An 18,802-nucleotide genomic window follows, 5' to 3' on the forward strand; every position below is an offset into this window, starting at 1 on the left:
CTCACCAGGTAGGTTCTGTCTGGAGCATCTGTGTGCCAGGCCACATCAGCAACAACCCTATTAGTACAGACAGACTCAGAAAGATTTGGATCAAGAGGAGAAGTGAAGTCAATGGGTTTTCATAAGAGCAGGAAAAGAAGTTGGGAGGCATATTCTGTCTCAGGTCAGGGAAGAATTTTCTCTTCTCACCCAGTGCGTAGAGGGCTCTCGGCCCTCCTTCCAGAAACTGGTCTTATCTCAAGAGTATTTCTTTAAGGATACATAAGGAATATAGAATGAGAGCTCAAAAAACTACACTCCATATGAAAGAAGAGAAATAAGCTGACTTTTTTTTTCCCCCCTTTAAGTCTCCTGTGGAGCAAAGGGACCTGATTAGCAGGAAAAGGTAAATCAGAATAATTCAGTCTGTTCCACCATTTCCCTGTGGCCATCCTCCTAGGACTGTTTGTCGCTAGGTGTTTTTGAAGAGCAGGCTCCCCTCAGACTCAGATCCCTTTCATCCCTCCCCATGTGAGGCTAGCTATGCTAAATGTGCTGGGGAAATGACAGACACATGTACCTGATGCTCATCATGCAAGGGTGCAAGGCAAATGCTGGTCTAGGTGATGTGATTTTCTCTCCTCTCTGATGCTTTTTCACTTGGATGACATTAATAGGGCTGAATATAGCTGTATTTTTAAAACAAACCAAAAAATCCCACAAGAATCTGTCCTCATTTGGAACTACCAGCCATCTCCTTCCCTGTACTTCACAGCCTTCTATTTTTTCTCAAACATCCTCTTCTCAAAAGACCTACCTGCTCACCCTACACTGATGTTCCTTACTCCGTTCTTTGTTTCTTTTTCCATCACACCTTTGATTTGCTAACATATTCACCAGTGCCCTCAGCATATGCTCACTCCACTTTCCTGGGTTTTAGTGAATCCTACGCAGATACCTTGGCTGAACTAACAAAGATTAGAAGAGAACTAATCACAGTCAAATAAAACCCCAAAACAGATGGAGTTTTGTATGTGGCAAGGGTGTGCACCATTGTTACTCTGTGTGCGTGTGTGTGTGAGGGATAACTCATCATAAGTAGTTTGACAGATCTCACAATGACCTCAGCAGCACACACTTTTTTTTTTTTCCAGAAAAATCTTGTAGTATTTCTCTTTGTCTTGTCACAGGTCTAATGTCTATAGCTAGCATGGATGGTAACAGATTTCCCTGATACCACGTCCACTGAAGTCTTTGCTTCATGCTTGCTAACCTGATGGCACTGGAATGTAGATAGAAGCCCTGTCCTATTTTTCTAAAACTTCTCTCCATCGTTTATGTCTCTGTCTCTTCTCTATCCGTATCCCCACAGCGCACCCTCCTACCAGCCATATCGCACGCCTACCTCCATATGCGGATCCCAGGAATCCCGCCAAAAGTCTGACCTATACTTTCCACTATAATTAACTGCTCTCTGAGGTTTCACACCTAGGACACCTCTATTTGCTCTCTCTTGCCTCTGGGCAATGGGACACCACTGAGGTCAGAAGAGGGAAATAGAAAAAGAGAGGAGATGTATTCAAGACAAGCCTATTCACTTACATGCCATTTTATCAAAAGCTACCTTCTAACTGCCCAAATATGCTTGGATAAATAAAAGCTATGGCCAGAAGTTTTGCTTTTTTGACCTTCATGCCTGAGCACTTAGCAGAAAAACTGCTATTAACTACCACCCTTAAATCATTCTCCATGTGGCCTTCTGCTGCAGTCCTCACCCCAAGCTGTAATTATTTCTTGTATCTTAAAGGTTTCTCTGACCATCACTGTCTCCTCTTACTTCCCCCCTTAAAGCTGTACTTTCTGGAAAAGAAAAAAACCTCTCTGAGTGTGTGCAGAGGTTCTGTATAAGATAGCGGGAGGTTAAATCAGGTACGACAGTACCCTGAGCAAAAACAGAAAAACAACTCATAAATTTCCAGGGAAAAACACATGAAAAATATTGCCATGAAAAACCTGCAGCAGCTCAGGAAAGCTAATAATTTTGCCCTATATTTGCATAGGACTTTGTCATTTACACAGTGTTTCCCCTTAATTGCCCCCACTTAATTATTTCATCCAGCACAAGCATGATGATAATCCTTCCATAGATAAAGAAAACTGAGACTTGGAGAGGTCTTGAGATGTATTAAGACGTCTTTCAGGTCCTATAGTGCTAGATGGGTCCAGCTACATAATTTGTGGGATCCTGAGCAAAATGAGAATGCAAGGTCTCTTGTTAAAAAAACAATAACAACAATAAAACAAACCCCAAAAATCAAAAAAAAAAAAGAAAAAGAAAGAAAGAAAGAAGAAAGAAATAGAAAGAAAGAAAGAAAGAAAGAAAGAAAGAAAGAAAGAAAAAGAAAGAAAGAAAGAAACCTAAGAATTCAAGATGGCAACGGGAGAGCATCAGACCAAGTGTGAATCCCTTCCAAGTGTGGGTCTTGTGTGACTCCATGGGTCACATACTCATAAAAGCAATCCTGTTGTTGGATGGAGGTGGGGCCATGACTCAGACTTAGGTCTCTGAAGCCCACGTCCATCCATCTATCTCGTCCTTACCCTCCACTAGGTCGGTAGTCTGCTCAGTGGCTGGCCTCCAACCATCTGGGTGATGTGACACATCCACTGTCTCCTACTTCCTCTCCTACTAGAAACCCAGATATTAGAGTAAATAACCATAACAGTCTCTTATCTTTCCAAAGTTCTCTGGTATTTTCCCTCCAGATCCTTGAGCTCTTGTGGACAACTCTCTACAACAATTCTGAGAACGAATAAAAAAATGGCATGTGGGTGCATCTCTTTGTGTTTATAACTGTGAATGTGACCTTCCATTCTTATAAAATCCCATGCCTCATATCCATCTCCTTTTCCTACCTTGATTAAGTCTTATCATTTGGAGAAGGAAAATTTAAGGGAAAAAAAAGAAAGAAAGACAAAAAAGAGAGGAGAAGAGAAGAAGGGATGGAGGAAAGAAGAGAGAAAAAGAAAAGGAAGGAAGGGAGGAAGGAAAGGAAGAAGGACAGAAATAGAAAGAAAAAAGAAGCCCGAGTAGGCTCATGCTGTGCAGATGGCTGCAGATCTCCACTTCTACTCTATTATCAGCGGACTTCACTCCAGGGATGATCCACTCTGCAATTTGTATGGCAAAGACACGTTTTTGAAACCAAACTGGTTATTATTGTGGAGCCTCCTGCCTCGAGCAACGGTCTGAATGTTTTTCTCCCTGAAATCTGAACATATTCATCAAACTGTGTTGCGCTCCTGGACTTGCAATTAATCATGGCTCGTTTCAAGCTTTGTTAATTAATACCAAGGGTAGGGACCCAGTGGAGACCCCAAATTTAATCTGCAGTGTTTTAAAATTATTATAATCTGCTAGAGGAAGAGCTGTTGGATTTTAAATAGCTTTTTTTTTTAATTCCAATACTGCGTTGCCAAGAAATTAAAAGAAATAGTGTGATAGTCTTGATGAAGGCACTACCCTGAAATAGCCTCATTTTGCTGCTGTGAGGTGACATCTGGCCAGCAGAGGGAGTAGAATTGAGCTATAAGCACCATGTTTTCAGAGCTCAACAGAGTTCATGATTTAAAGATGGAGAAAGAAAACCAAAGGGAGACCAACTGGGCAGCTTCTGTCAATGAGCAAATCAACCCGTGCGAGGGGCACCCAGTGGAATCTGGTTTGGTGAAACTGGGAAGAAACAGTTTACCTCTCTTTTTCTCACCTTTGAACCACTAAATGGGAAGAACCTCTGAGTATATTTTTCATCCAGTAAGAGAGAGGACATGAATTAAAGCGGAATGATCCCAAAGGAATAAGGAAACAGTGGTTTATCTGAAGGTACACTCAGTGGCTCACTAGGCTGAGATGACTGTTGCCTTTCAGGCTTAGCTTTGTTGGCTTTCTTTCCTCCCTAATCTGCAGCAAGGTGGACACATCTGCTTCTGATGGGTATTTATTTTTTACAACCCAAACATTTGTCGCAACACTGCCCTACCGTATTTTCTACATTGCTTCCTTACTAAGGCTTCATGTATAAGTGCAGTTGTTCAAAAATTTTGGTTTTGAAATGAACCTTTGGAAGATAAATGCTCTGTAGTTATTGATAGAACAACCCCAGAATGTTCCCGAAAAAAATATATATATAGGATTTATGCAAAAACAAGTATTTATATGTAAAGGCCTCCAGAGAGGAATCACTTTCTAAAATGCTTAGCACACCTCTATAAAGCCTTCGTTACTGGAATCCTCAGGCCTGTTTTCTCACACTCCCTGCCCCACTCTGTCATCCTAAGGCTCCCGCATCCCCAAACATCCTGCCTTTTATCTGGAGCTCTGTACGTGATACCCACTTAGACTTGAATCCCATCTAATTCTGTTCATAGTTTAAGACTCAACACAAAACTCACCTTTTAACTCTGAAGTCTTCTCTGTCTCTGCAAGAGCTCCTATTCAAGGATTGCACACACTTGGCTACATATTTATCCCTGCCCTTATCTCACTAAATAATATGAATACATTTTCTTTACTATACACGTGTAGATTCATATAATATATTTTGAAAGGGAATAAATCGATATAAAGATAAGAGGTCCCTACCTCCAGGCTTTAAGGATGCCAAGAGTGGTATCCCTATGTTTTTCGTCTTTTTTGTACTCAGCCCCTAGGACAGCGTCTGTGATGTAGTATGTCGTGTTTGATACGTACTACTCGACTGAATCACTTGAGTGAATACGTAGAGGTCAGTCTAGGTCTAGTCTTCTTTTATAAAAGGAAACGGAAGCATTAGTAGGGCAAGTTACTTGTCTAAAGTCACACCATCAATTAATCAAATACATTTGGCGTAATTCCAAGCCACAAAGTGCTCATTTCTAAAGGTAGACAGCCTCAGACAAATGTCTGTTCTTTAGACCTATGTAATCTACACGAAGCCACACACATGTGTGGGGTCAGGAAGGGGAAGGAATGAAGAATACTTCAGTGAGGTGTGAGTAGGCAATATGCAGAACCGTCAGTAGAACCCAAAGCCAGTCTCCCTGGGAGGTGCCGTACCACTTAAGAGTAAGTGTAGCCAGGGAACTCTCTTAGTTGAGTTAGAAGCTCTAAGTTAGAGGGCTAACAGGTCTTGTCTCTGCACTCCCCATGTTGAGACCCAGGGAGACCAATTTGGAGATTCATATAAAAAAAAAAACCCTAATTCAAAGACCCACAGATATTTTCCAGATGAGCAGATGAACCAGTCCATTGCACTCATGGCTTATACTCTCCAGTTCAAATCTAAGCATTTGCTAGGAGCCAAGAGCAGAGTTTCCTGCTCTAGCACGAAATCACAGCGTTTTCAAGGACATTGACCATAATGTGAAAAAGAAAAGCTAGTTTGAGAAGAAAAGAAAGAAGTGTGAAGCACGATTCCAGTGATAGATGCCACCTGCCCTCACCTCAATGTCCATGATGTGTCAGGGACTGGAGGGGGCTGGGGGCTCTCCAGGGAGCCTGAGAGCCTCAGGGAGGCAACAAGTGACGAGGTGTTTCAATATTGCTACATCTTCCTGTCATCCAAAAGAAGCCTCAAACCTGGATATTTGTGTCCTCTCTTGACTTTTTTTTTAATACTATTTCTCTGTGTGGAACAAGCCAGAATAAAACATGTCTGTGGGCCAAATCTGTTCTGTTGTGTACTACAGATGTCTGATTCTGACCTTAAATCTACATGCATCTAGAGGAATTGACTTGCTATTAGAATCCGGAGAAGAAAATCCCATCTCCAAGAAACTTTCGGGGGATGGTGGACATCAATGGGGGCGAGAATATATGTATTTTTCACTTGAACAGTTTAGGAATTCATAGAATTTCTTCTACATTCTGTCCCAAAATAACTCTGCCTCAGGACAACAGGCCAAACCATAAGTGCTGCATTTCTGAGAAGGTCCCAATTTAAAATCACCTTATTATATGTCAATTCATGTAACAAATAGCATGTCCTGATTTGAGAGTTGGGAGATACAGTGACAGTGGCCATTGCTCTTTTCCTATAAATGTGATCACCGAGTTACTAGTGATCAGATTTCTAATGTCATGACACTCTGCTTCTTTAAGGGCAAATGCTTTCTTCCACCATGCTGTAGGGAGACCATGGCCATCCTCCATCTCTTGGGGCATCCCACTACCTTGGAATTTTGTGAGGCGGAAGCTTTCCACATGGGGTAAATGGACAGATCAAGCCAAGTCTCCTAATGTAGACGGCTGCTGGGTAGTCACTGTGGGAGGGGGTGTTTACTGCTAGAGGGAATTCTCCCCATGACTCTGGCAGGCACAGAGGGGTGGTGAGCAGCAGTGGCATGGGGGCTGAGGCCGCCTGGGTGTAGGGTGGCCTTCAGACAGTAGCTTACCTCTGGGCAGCATCTAGACATTCAGCCAATGCTGCTTGCAGTCCAGCCCTCTCCTTCCTGGCAATCCTGAAGATGAGAGTCTTTTCTCCCATATCTCTTTCCCTACTCTAACCCAGGGCACCATCTGTGTTTGCTATTGGGAGAAACGGGGAAGGAACCCTTTCCTCTCTTAAAGGACTCTAGATATTTCCCTCAGAGAATGGAACATTCCCAAAGGCAGTGCTTATGCTTCCCGGACGCTAGTATTATCTGCTTCCAGGTTTGGGCATTTGGAAACACCAAAGTGCAGAGATTCCTAGACTGTTCCCTGCTCTCTGCCCTGTCACACCCTTCCCTGAGGCAAATCCAAACCTGAATATCTGTTCAAAATGAAAGTTGTGTGAGTACAATTCTAAGAACTCACAAACCCCCAAGAGCAGTCTGGGAGCTGTCAATACTCCTTTCCGTCAGGCAGGACCCAGCCCTGCACCTGCCACACAAACAAAACGGGTCCCGAGGCCTCCAGAATTCACCTCTGCAAATCTCCAAACAAGCTTTTGATTGAGTTTGTCACTGAATGTCCAAAAAGAAGACTCGCTAAAAAGCAGCAGGATGAGGGAAGTGACAAGGGGTGGGAGAGATGGGGGGAAAGCAGCGGTGAGCCTGGGCCTAAGCAAAGGGCCTCTGCAGGCACAGCTGAGGAGGACCATCGCTTTTGCTTCCTGACTGGCTCCCTCCTGATGTAGAGGCCTTGTACAAATCCTACCTTCTCTTCTAAGCTCCTTTATCCCTGGAGCCTCACGCAGTGTCAGGAGAAAAAGCAGCTGCTGTGTAAAGAAAGCAGCAAGTCAGAGGGAAGAGAGCACAGAACAGCAAGCTTTTGAAGACATATTAAAGATTTCACTGAGCACAGGCAAGGCCCAGCATCATAGCCTTTGGTCCTTCTCAACGCCTCAGCCCTCCCCCTGACACAAATATAGAGAGGCATGTCCAGTAGAGAGGCTTGAGGGTGAAGCTGTGAATTGCAACCTGTTATTTGAGGGAATAAATGAAGGCTCCCCTAACTCAAAAGAGTTCTTTTATTGGCTACCTGAAAGTCAGACCATTGAGAGGGCACTGCTTTGGGATGAGATGTCTGTCTCCATGGCTCCCTGTTAAAATGCAGGTCACTGTGGGGTGGGCACATTCACCCAGGGCCACACACACACATACACATACATACATCCTATATGTACATATATCTACTATATATAGAGTATGTACGTAATGTGGATATATGAGTGTGTATATGAGATAAGAAAAACCAAAAAAGGCAACATTCTTCCGCCTTCTGGAAGCTTACAATATGAAAGCAAAGTGCATTTACACAAGTAATACATATTTACATTTATGAAGTACACATATTGTACTTTCCGAAATTGTAATATGTCGAGAAGGGATCTGAGTTTAGAATCAAAACATAGGTCTGAATTCCAGCTTTCCCCCTTACCAGTAGCTGCACAAACTTGGACAACTCAGTCTCCTGAACTTCTTAGAAAAGCCCCTGGCAGAGAATAAACGCTCCACAAATGGCACTTATTCTTGTTGTTTAGTATTATTATGATTACCATTATTACTTTCATTACGAAGTAGAAGAGAAGCACACGCTGCACACAGCTCTGTTGCTCCCCAAAGCACTCTGCCAACACCAGCTTGTCCCAATATTTACTAATCTGCATGGTTTCTCACATTAATAGCACCCTAACTGGATTTTGTGCCTGCAGTCTGTTTTACTTCTCATCTAAGTCACACACTGTCTCCAAAGTTTTCTTTCTGACTCAGAAATCTATTTGCCTTGTCAATCCACTTCTCAAAATCCTCCAATACTCTGGAATAAAGAAGGCAATGACCTAAATATGCCCAAGAATATCTTCACTCGTGTGTTCAATTTGTGGAGCATCTGACTATGTGCCATATCCTGAAGAGACATTAGTGAAAAAGACAAAAGATGTTTTGCCTTCATGCAACTTGCATTTTACTGGGGGATAAAGACATAAACTGACAAATATATAGATAAGACAATAGTGAATGATGACAAAATCCAAGCTGAGGGCTCAGAATCCTTCTGAAGGTCAGGATTCAGGCAGGACTCATGGATCCAGGTATTGATCCAAGTGAATCCAAGAGATGAAGTGTATCTGTCATATTTTGCTACCATTTGTATTCCTTTTCTCCCACAGAATCAGCTCCAAGATGCCTGAGCCAATTCGAATTCTCTAAAGCACAGCCATGCGCTGTTAAGCATGTGTGCATGCGTGCAAGTGAGTGCATGTGTGTGTTGGTGGAGATCATTCCTAAAAATGGGAACACCAGCTAAATCAGCACTGCCTGGGACCTTAGAGCGGGAGCCTCCTGGAAGCACCCTATTCATGACTTCCCAAAATAGACAAATCCCCCTCCCCTTTTCAAATGCCCTAAAGTCTCTGCCTCTGACCATAGTTTCTTTACGCTGCTCTTTATTCAGTTGTTCTAATCACTTTTCCAGGTCATAGCTTGGAATGCCTTTAATAATGTCAAAAACTCTCAGGGATTCCTGCCTGCAAGGAGAGTAGGTGCTACAGCCCACTCACTGGTGGGCTCTGGGATTAATCTCATCAGCACAAACCCCAGGCTATTGTGGCGTGGGCTAATCATGAGGATCCACATACCTGCTTATTTACAAATTCTGCCCTCATTTTTCCTCCTGGCCCTCATTTGTTGCTTTCATTTATCTGCAGGACTGAACTTCTGTATGGAGAGTTCTGTGACGGCAGCTCTCTTTGTACTTGTCTCCAAATGGAACGACACCTGGACTTTGCTGGATGGCCTCCCCCTTCAGGCAACTGGAAGGTACTGCCTCCTTTCCACTATTTCTCAGTGCCTTGTTGGAGGACAGGGATGAAAGAGCCAATCAATAGGGATGATGTTATCAGGATTTGGGTATGGCTGACCTCTTGGAATCCCAAAGCTCTTCTTCATCTGACTGATAGAAATATTTGTCTTTCCAGACATTTTACATACATCATCGACATTAGCTTTCAAAATATCCCCACAAAGCAATTATTAATGATTCCCATTTTATAGATGGAGACATGGAGGCTCAATGAAGTTTAATCATTCTTTTTAATTTTTTAAAAGATTTTATTTATTAATTAATGAGAGACCCACAGACATAGGCAGGGGGAGAAGCAGGCTCCCTGCAGGGAGCCTGATGTGGGACTCGATACCAGGACCCTGGGATCACAACCTGAGCCAAAGGCAGATGCTCAACCACTGAGCCACCCAGATGCCCCTAATCATTCTTCCAAAGTGTCACAAATGGTAATGTTGAGAGGCATGGTATTATCACCATGAAATCATGATGTCCCAGCCTTAGCAGTTGAAGACCACGCAACCAGTGACTAGAAAGGGTTCTCAGTGTGTCTGGGTTTAAATCTCTGCATTACCACTTGTCAAAGTAACAGGAGTTACTTAACCACTTTGAGTCTTGGCTTTCCTGTCTGTAGAACAGAGAAAACAATACTGGATTCATAAACTTGATTTGAGTTAAGGATTACAAGAGGTACCCCAGGGAAATCACTTAACACTATGACAGGAAGACCCTATAGAGCACACACAATGTAAGTTTAGCTATTAGTAATGCCATTGCTATTGTTATTATTATTGCCACCCAATTCCTTGAACTATATTTTACCTAACAAATTAGATCTCTGTTATATTAAGGTCTCCTGAGCTGGCTTGTGCTGCTGAGGTCCCAAAATGTCTCACTGTAGTCTAGTGGCAGCAACCACCAGGCTTGCTGTCCTTCCCACATTGGCTGCAACCACTGGCCACACGAGACATGCATGCTACTTACCTCGGCTTCATAGGAAGACTCTTAATCAGTAAACCCTAACCTTTGCCTCAAGTATTTTCCCCACTTCATTTAGCACTACCCATTGCTGTTATCACCATGAAACAGATCATATCTTATCAGGCACCTACTTTAAAAATTAACATTTTCCATGCCCCCCCAAAATAATCTATGCAAAATTCCATTGCTGTCATTTAAATTCTCAAAAACTATTGCCAATCTTTCTATTGTTGATCTCATTACTCCCTTCAATCTATATCCCCTTTAGTAACTATTTTGTCAACATGTTGGGAACCTCTCCATCCAGTCCTTTTCTTTCTTTCTTTTTTGTAAGATTTATTAATTTATTTGAGAGAGAGAGATAAAGTGAGCAGGGGGGAGGGGCAGAGAGAGAAAGAGACTCCCCACTGAGTAGGGAGCCAGATACAGGGCTCGATCCCAGGACCCGGGGATCATGACCTGAGCTGAAATCAAGAGTCAGATGCTTAACTGACTAAGCTACCCAGGTGCCCCCATCTAATCCTTTTCTGAAGCTGTGCCTTTTTCTAAATGCCTTTAATCATCTCCGTCTCATACCTACTAAGCCCACATCACCACTCTTTAAGCTCAACTTACATTTAAATTCATCCAAATCCTAGCTAGCCTACCAGGCTAGAATTAATTAATAAGGAAAAGACACAACATGTCCAGTACAGGATCTAGGTTTGGCTCCAGAATAGCACAAGCACAGATACTAACTTGATGTCATAGTTACCTTAGGCTGTAGAGTATTGCAAACGAGGAAATACTCAATCTGTTGTTTTCCTAATTCCTTCCAGAGGTGTAAACTGTGAAATGAGCCACCCTTACGTGAGACTCAAAAGCTGGAAGGCCTATACCTGACTTGAGAGTAACATTTGATAAAATGTGTTTCATTTTATAATAGGAGAATGTATAAGCCTGATCAAAAAACAAAACAAAACAAAAACAAAAACAAAAATCCATATTGGGCTAATTACTTTCATTGTGATGAGACATTGGTTCATAATGTGTTTCACTGTATTGGCAAATGGCTCTTTAAAAAAATATTATTTACTTGAGAGAGAGAGAGAGAAAATGAGTGGGAGGGAGAGAATCTCAAGCAGATTCCATGCTGAGCACAGAGCCTCACACCAGGCTTGATCTCACAACCCTCGGATCACAACCTGAGGTGAGACCAAGAGTCAGATGCTTGATGGACTGAGCCACCAAGGTGCCCCAGCAAATGGCATCTCTTAAGTCCAGTTTCCAGAATGTGGTTTTGTCCTCTATAATTCTGAGAAAGGTACTCCAAATGGCATAGATTTCTCCCCATAAGAGAATATCTCTGTGTGTATCATTTGTTGTCTGCACTACTCATATGGCACTTATGGTCTTAAATTACAGACATTTTGATCATGCATAATCTTTTGTACTTGATTTTAAGTTCCTGAAAGTCTGGGCCAGCATCTAACCTCTCCTTGAAACATCACAGAGCCCAATAAAAACTCTTGCACATGTTAGTCACATGGGGAGTGTTTTCTGAATGCCTGCTACTAGTTGAAAAGACATAAGGACTTTGGAGTCAGTTTATCTTGGGTTTAGTTTGACTGTTATCTCTGCTGGAAGATGATCCTGTAATAATACCCAATAATACCCATTTTGTACAATTGTGAGGATAGTTTGGATGAGGTTTGTAAAATCTAGGTTTAGTGTCTGCCACGTGGTAAGTGAACTATTATAATAGATGCTATTGTAATCATATTCAACAGGACAAAATTTTCAACCTATTGACTTTTCCCTCCACTATCCTCTGAAGCAAATTCTTTAATTTCCTGGTCTTTGAAAAGTATCATGCTTGGGGAGTCTGGGTGGATCAGTCAGTTAAGCGTCTGACTTTGGCTCAGGTCATGATCTCAGGGTCCTGGGATACAGCCTCACATTGGGATCCCTGCGCAGAAGGGAGTCTGCTTCTCCTTCTCCTTCTTCCTCTGACCCTCTCCATGCTCGTGCTCGCTCGCTCTCTCTCTCTCATATAAATAAATAAAATCTTTTAAAAAAGAAAGAAAATAAGAGAGAGCATCATGCTTCATCACCCTAATGCTTGGGCTTTTTCTAGTACTGGATCGGGAGAGTACAGGAAACAGAAAAATAAATATCAATTCAGCTAAAACTGGGGAGGAGCAGTCTACATGAGGCAGCAGAGAATGATGAAAGCAGGTGGGGGAAGAAGGGGTTTGGGAGACATTGCTGTGGTCTGTGTCTGACCTAGAATCTATAGGCATGGCCATGGCCTATAAATTCCCTTCTAATTCCAATTCTTCTTGAATTATTTTGAAGTTGCTTCTTTGGCTGGCTTGACATTGGTGCCTGTGGGTCACAAATCTTGGAACACTAATAATGTGACTAAATGAAAAATTCTACCAAATACCACAGTCTCCGCCATGTGGTCAAGGATACACAGGTCCAGAGAAACAAACTAAGGCAATGTTTATTTTCAGAAGGAAATGCTTCTTCATGGGCACACACAGCCACAAGAGCATGCAGACTCCAGCCCCCACCCCAGGGACGGATTTGTGGTCTTGATGATTGACATGAAGGACACAATGGTAGAAATGTCCTCAAGCTCCCAACATGTTGCAAGAGCTTTTTATTGCTAAGTTTGGGTCTATGTTTTCAGTGCCCTCATTCTTAATTTTCAACAGTGAAGCTTGTTGAATCCTGGACCATTTGGGGGCTAAAAATGATCACGTAGGAAATAGACAGACTAAGCAGGCTAGAAAAAAAGCCTATTTTAACCTCCTGAAGTTTTGAAAGTTCTTGATTTTGGACAAAGTCTATAGAAATCCCAGGCCTCTGCAAGATGATTTTTACCCCTGTTGATTCATTCAACAAATATTTACTGAAATCATGCTTTTGACAGTAGCTAAGCTGAGTGCTTCAAGTACATTGTTACATTTAATCCTCCAAAGAAATGTGATAGATCATACTGCCATCTCCATCATAAAGATCAAGAGACTGAGTATCCTAAAGAAGTTGTAACTTGTTCTGAACAAACAGCTAATTGGTGGTAGAGTGTCTGATTCCAGATCACAGTGTCTCAACCATGCAGTGTTGACATGGTAATAGAATATAACCAGAAATGCCCTGAAGAACGTCTATGGGGCCCTTTGCTGGATTGGATCCTTTATTTTCAGGACCCCTTGTTCATCTATTATTTATACTTTGGTTAGGGCAACAATGGAGCATGAAGCCAAGCACAGGGACCTTCTGAGTACAGAGTCCTATGTGCCTACGCAGGTCCATACCCTATGAGGCCCTCTCTGGTTGTCTGACCCTGGCATCCAAAATGTATCCAATGGGCTTAACTTGCCCAGAGACAAGTTTCCTCATAATGAAGTTTGGGTTCTTTTCTTATTCACTGCTCCTTAATGTTTTTTAGTGGCATCATTTGCACCCTTAAATCAGAGGAAGAATGGCTTGCCCAAATGAAAAGCTGAGAAAAACTGGGCTTGCTCCTACCAGCCAAAGAAAGCCATGCTGCTGAAGTGATCACATTCACTTGAGCTTCACTGTAACTGTCCCTTAAACAACCTTTTGTGGTTTTTTATTTTGGGGGGGGGTGCATGGAGGGGAGAGATACTAAAAGCACAAAAACAAACAGAAAAAGCACTGAGAGAAAAGAAAAATGTAACTCCTTTCAGGTAAGAGGATCAACCACTCTGGACTCTGTGGATTAAAAATGGTACTCGTGGCTGCCTAACCTGGCCTGTGCACCAGACTAGTGCAGCACTTTCACAGCTCAAACTCACTGCCATTCCACAGTCATCCCATTTGCTGAGATTTGGGTTTTAAGGATGCTTTGTATTATTACATAAGTAATATCTTTAATGTGCAGCCGTATTTTGGGCAGAGCTATCAAAGCTGATAGGCTATTCTCTCTCCTGTATTTATGCATTTGTTTTATAGAATACGTTCCTTGAGTTTCCTGTGCGATGGCAGATAGAAGCTCTTAGAAAATTTAAGGGACACATATATTATCTACAGCTGCTCACAACTATTGGCATTAAAATTCTTGTTATGGCCACACCACAGGACTTTTTTCCTACTGGATTTATCAGAAGTCAGGTTAGTTACTGAATCATTTCCTCCTGACTTCTGGTTTCCCAAAGCATTCCAGAAGTTGAGAGTCTAGCCAGCCTGAGAAGTCCAAAGGAGCCATTAGGGCATAAATCTTAATACAGAAAGTATCACTAAAATCAATAGGATTTGGCAGGTCCTATCATATATCAAAGAATGTAGAAAGCAGGAGAGAAGTAACAGTCACCCTCTGTGACTTTATACCATAGTTCATTCACCTGTCACTCAAGCTAGGCTTGAAGTCGGGAAATGTTCTTGCCTTATTCCTGCTGTGACCATATATTATGGGTTTTCTGGGACAGTCTCAATTTCAAATATTCTGTCCTGTTGTCCCCATAAGTGTACTTGGACTTGTCAGGCCTTGTGTCCTGATTTTTTGGTTGAGAAAATATGTCCTTTGTACTTGTTTCTCATCATATCCATAGTGAAATTGAATTGCGTAACCCCTGCATGAGTAGCTTAAATCTAGTTGGGCTTCAAAATCTGTTACCTGAAAAATCTTGGGAAAGTGTAGGGGCTGACCAGGGTCCATCATCTCCTTGCTTTTGTTTTTCTGTTTTTGTTTTGTTTTGCTTAGTGCTAGAACATATTTTTAAAGACTGTCTTGTGTGGAGCCACAATACATAAACTGATGAAAGTGGAGATTCTCTGGTTGAAGTGGGTGACTCGCCCCCTCACACATCGGGAAAGGTGTCCTCTAAAACATTTCCTTTGAAATCTCAGTCTTAAAGCATGCAGTTTGAAAATCCTTGGGCTGATCACCTCTAAGTCCCCTTCCTACTCTAATGAATGCAGTGGGAGCCTGAGAAGTGTGCAGAGTGCAAAGCAGGTGAGTGACCAGGCATGGGAAAAGCTGGAAGGAGATACAGAGGTCAGAAGACATAGTTTCTCGGAGGGGCTCTTGCACATGTCTACTGATAAGCATAAAATATAGTTGTTATTGGCCTATGTTCTAGTGCACTGAATCTCTAGAGAAGTGATTTGTAACTCATTTGGAGACAAAAAGTCAGTTCAGATTAGTGCAAAGTATTCCCTTTGGGCAAGAGAAGACTTCAGCTCTGGGCTTAGTTCTGCCACAAACTAGCTCGGCAAGTGATTTCACTTGCCTGGATGTCCATTTCTTCTTCTTCTTCTTCTTCTTCTTCTTCTTCTTCTTCTTCTTCTTCTTCTTCTTCTTCTTCTTCTTCTTTTTTTTTAAGATTTATTTTATTTACTTTAGAAGGAGAGTGTGGTGGGGAGGGGCAGAGGGAGAGGGAGAAAGAAACACAAGCAGACTCCATCCTGAGCATGTACCCAGATGTGGGGCTTAATCTCAGGACCCTGAGATTAGACCTGAGCAGAAACCAAGAGTTGGATGGATGTTCAACTGACTGCACCACCCAGGTGCCCCTGGATATCCATTTCTAAAAGTTTCAAAATTTTTCATTGGTAATATGTGACCAGAAAGATCTCTTCAACCTTCAACAAATCCCATGTTTACCCTAAGAGATGTAAAACATTTGATTAAGAATTCAACACCATTTCTACACCTAAGGAGAGGGGGGAAACCCAGTATGTATGTTTCTTTTTTTCCTGTTCTCATCTGAGTCCAGCTCTTAGCTCTTTCCATCACACTGTGCATTCTATTCTGGTTGCCCTTGCCTGAGGTTCAAAAGATATAAACAGCAGCTTCACAGGAAATAAAAAAAGCAATTCTCTTGTACTTGGTAGAAAGTCAAAAAAAAAAAAAAAAGAAGAGTACAGAGTTTGGAGTCAGATAAAGTCGGTCTCACACATCCACCTGCCACTTAGAAGACCTTGGAATAGATGGATGATCTCGAAGGATTCTCCCTAAATTGTTTACATCTAAAGAGGAAGATAATTTAGTAATATAAGTGCAGTCTTCAAGAGATACAGGAGCATTACCCCATTCACACGTGAGCAAGAAAACTTTAGGTATTCCAGCTTTCATTATCACTTGCTATAGTCAATGGTGGCTGACTCTGGACTGTCCTGAATATCCAAGACCCAGAGAGAATTCACATCAGTACCATGGCCTCAGATCGACTCAACCCAATCCCTATGTTCTATTCTACTGTATTAGGTACATACTTCTTTTTTTGGCCAAATATTATTACACATTAGATAGTGGTGGTATCAACAAACCCAATCCTCAGACAATTCTTGTTTTTGCTAATGAATGACAGGGTCAAAGAAACAAATGTAGAAGCCCAGAAAATGTGTAACTAAAGGATATTTTCCCCCAAGGCCATCTGCTCACATGATATGCTTTAGGATCATTTATAAAATTCCTCATAGTTAGGTTTGAAATTTTATACATAGAAAATACAGTGCTCATGTATGTGCGGTAGACACAAAACAAAACAACTCTCTCTTTAAATACACCTGTGCCCTTCTGACTTCCTAATGGGCCTATGAAAGTGCACAACTGCAAGAAATCTAAAACAATGTTTCTCAAATATTAATGTACATATAAATTACATGGAGGACCTTGATAAAATGGAGATTATGATTTAGTAGGTCTGGGAAGGGGTCAAAATGTGCAGTTCTAGCAAGCTCTCAGGTGATACTTAGCAAGGTCCCAAGAGTCTACCAATTCTAAGTTTCAGAGGATGTAAAATTAGTTACCTAAGTTATTGTAAGTTATTTTGCTATGTGAGTTCTATCGCTAGACTGCCTGGGTTCAATGTATCGCTAGACTGGGTTCAAATCCAAAACCTTTCACTTACCATCTGTGTGACCTTGGGAAAAATTAGTTTCCTTATGTTGTTATAAGGAATGCATGAGTTTATATACGTACACTGCATAAGAGCACTGCCTGACACACAGGAAGGGCTCAGTAAGTATCAGCTGTTTCTACTCCAAGGGTAGAGTTTTTGAACCTCCATTGAAGTCGTGGGAAATATTATGAGGTGTTTGGAAACCAGGGTGGAGGATACTTATTTATTCCTGTTTCTTTATTCAGGAAATGATTTAAGGCAGCTGGTTGTTAATTGCTTTTCTCAAGTATCCATATCCATAACAGGTGGCATGAATATCAATATGTAAATATAGACAAGAGCATAACTAGGAATGTGTGTACCTCAAAATAGGGACATACTCCAGCTAGAGATGATCCTAGTAATAATGCTAACTGACTAATTGTAAAGTCATTTATTTGATGGCATTGACTAAAGTATTGATTTATTGTATTTAGCTTATTTTCTGAAATTTTGCATCCTTTGTATTTCAGTTAAGGTTAGAATCTGAGCCTCAGTCTGGTTTTCAGGATAAACTGAGGACCCAGCTGTGTGTGTGTTGTGTTTTCTGTTAAAGTCACTAAATTTTCTTACTACTATTAAGATCATACAAATAATGTCAGCAAGACACTGACATACTTAATTACAACAAATTACAAGAAACCCTTATGGGGTAAAATCCTGGACAAAAGAGCCAAAAGCATCCGAGTCTGAAAAAATATCACATTTGAGAAGCCAGAATGTAGTGGCACAGTCTAGGTTGCCTATGAGAAGTTTGACTATGGACAGGATTTCTGTGTAAGCAAAATGTTATGAATGTGGTTTCCCTGAACAAATATATAATTTATTTGAGGCAGCAGGGCCTGGAGGCTAAAGCATAAGTCTAAGAAGCACTAAATCCCTTTACCAATCCTGAGCACTGATCTAAGACATGGTTACTTTTAAATCATTTCATCTCTCCAGTTCCCCATGTGCAGAGGAAGGATTAAAGATGCCCATCTCACCTCAGCAAAGCTCTGGCACAAACTAATTATGGTTTAGAAACAGTTGCAAAGGACTATCACCAAGAAACATATACGACAAAGGGATGTTTACACACACCCATGCCAGTTGGAACATAAGTAAATGCCAGAGAAAATTGATGACAAATATCTCAAGGCAAAGTGTTTACTCTATGAGTGATGGAGAGGTGGTGCCCTGCAGGAAGATGAGGGAAAGTTGAGCACATAGGCAGTATGAAGGTGTGATTTAAAAGAAATGGCATGTTGGGTCCAGGAGCTGGGGGAGGGGGCTAGTTAATGGGGCCTGTCCATCTAAAGTGCTGGAATTAAATACAGTTGGCAGACACTTGGTCCTTGGCTTATTTTCTCGGCAAAACTTCAAGCAGCACGCTATATACCAGAAACACCAAATCAAATGAGACATTTATTGTCCTTCATTTCAAGAAGCCCACAGCACAGGGGTGGAGACATACACGTAAAATAATCATCACAGTAGGGTATCGTAAGTGCTATGATGGAATCGTGCACCCAGGTGCTATAAGAGCAAAGAAGAGATACGACTATTTAAATCAGACTCGGAGGTGGGAGCCAGATTTCTGGAGATGAAGCTTGATTTGAATTTGAAGGATAAATCAGAGTTTGCCTCAATGAGAGAATTCAGGGTG

Source organism: Vulpes vulpes, chromosome 12 (genome assembly GCF_048418805.1).
Source record: "Vulpes vulpes isolate BD-2025 chromosome 12, VulVul3, whole genome shotgun sequence".
Taxonomy (NCBI): Eukaryota; Metazoa; Chordata; class Mammalia; order Carnivora; family Canidae; genus Vulpes; species Vulpes vulpes.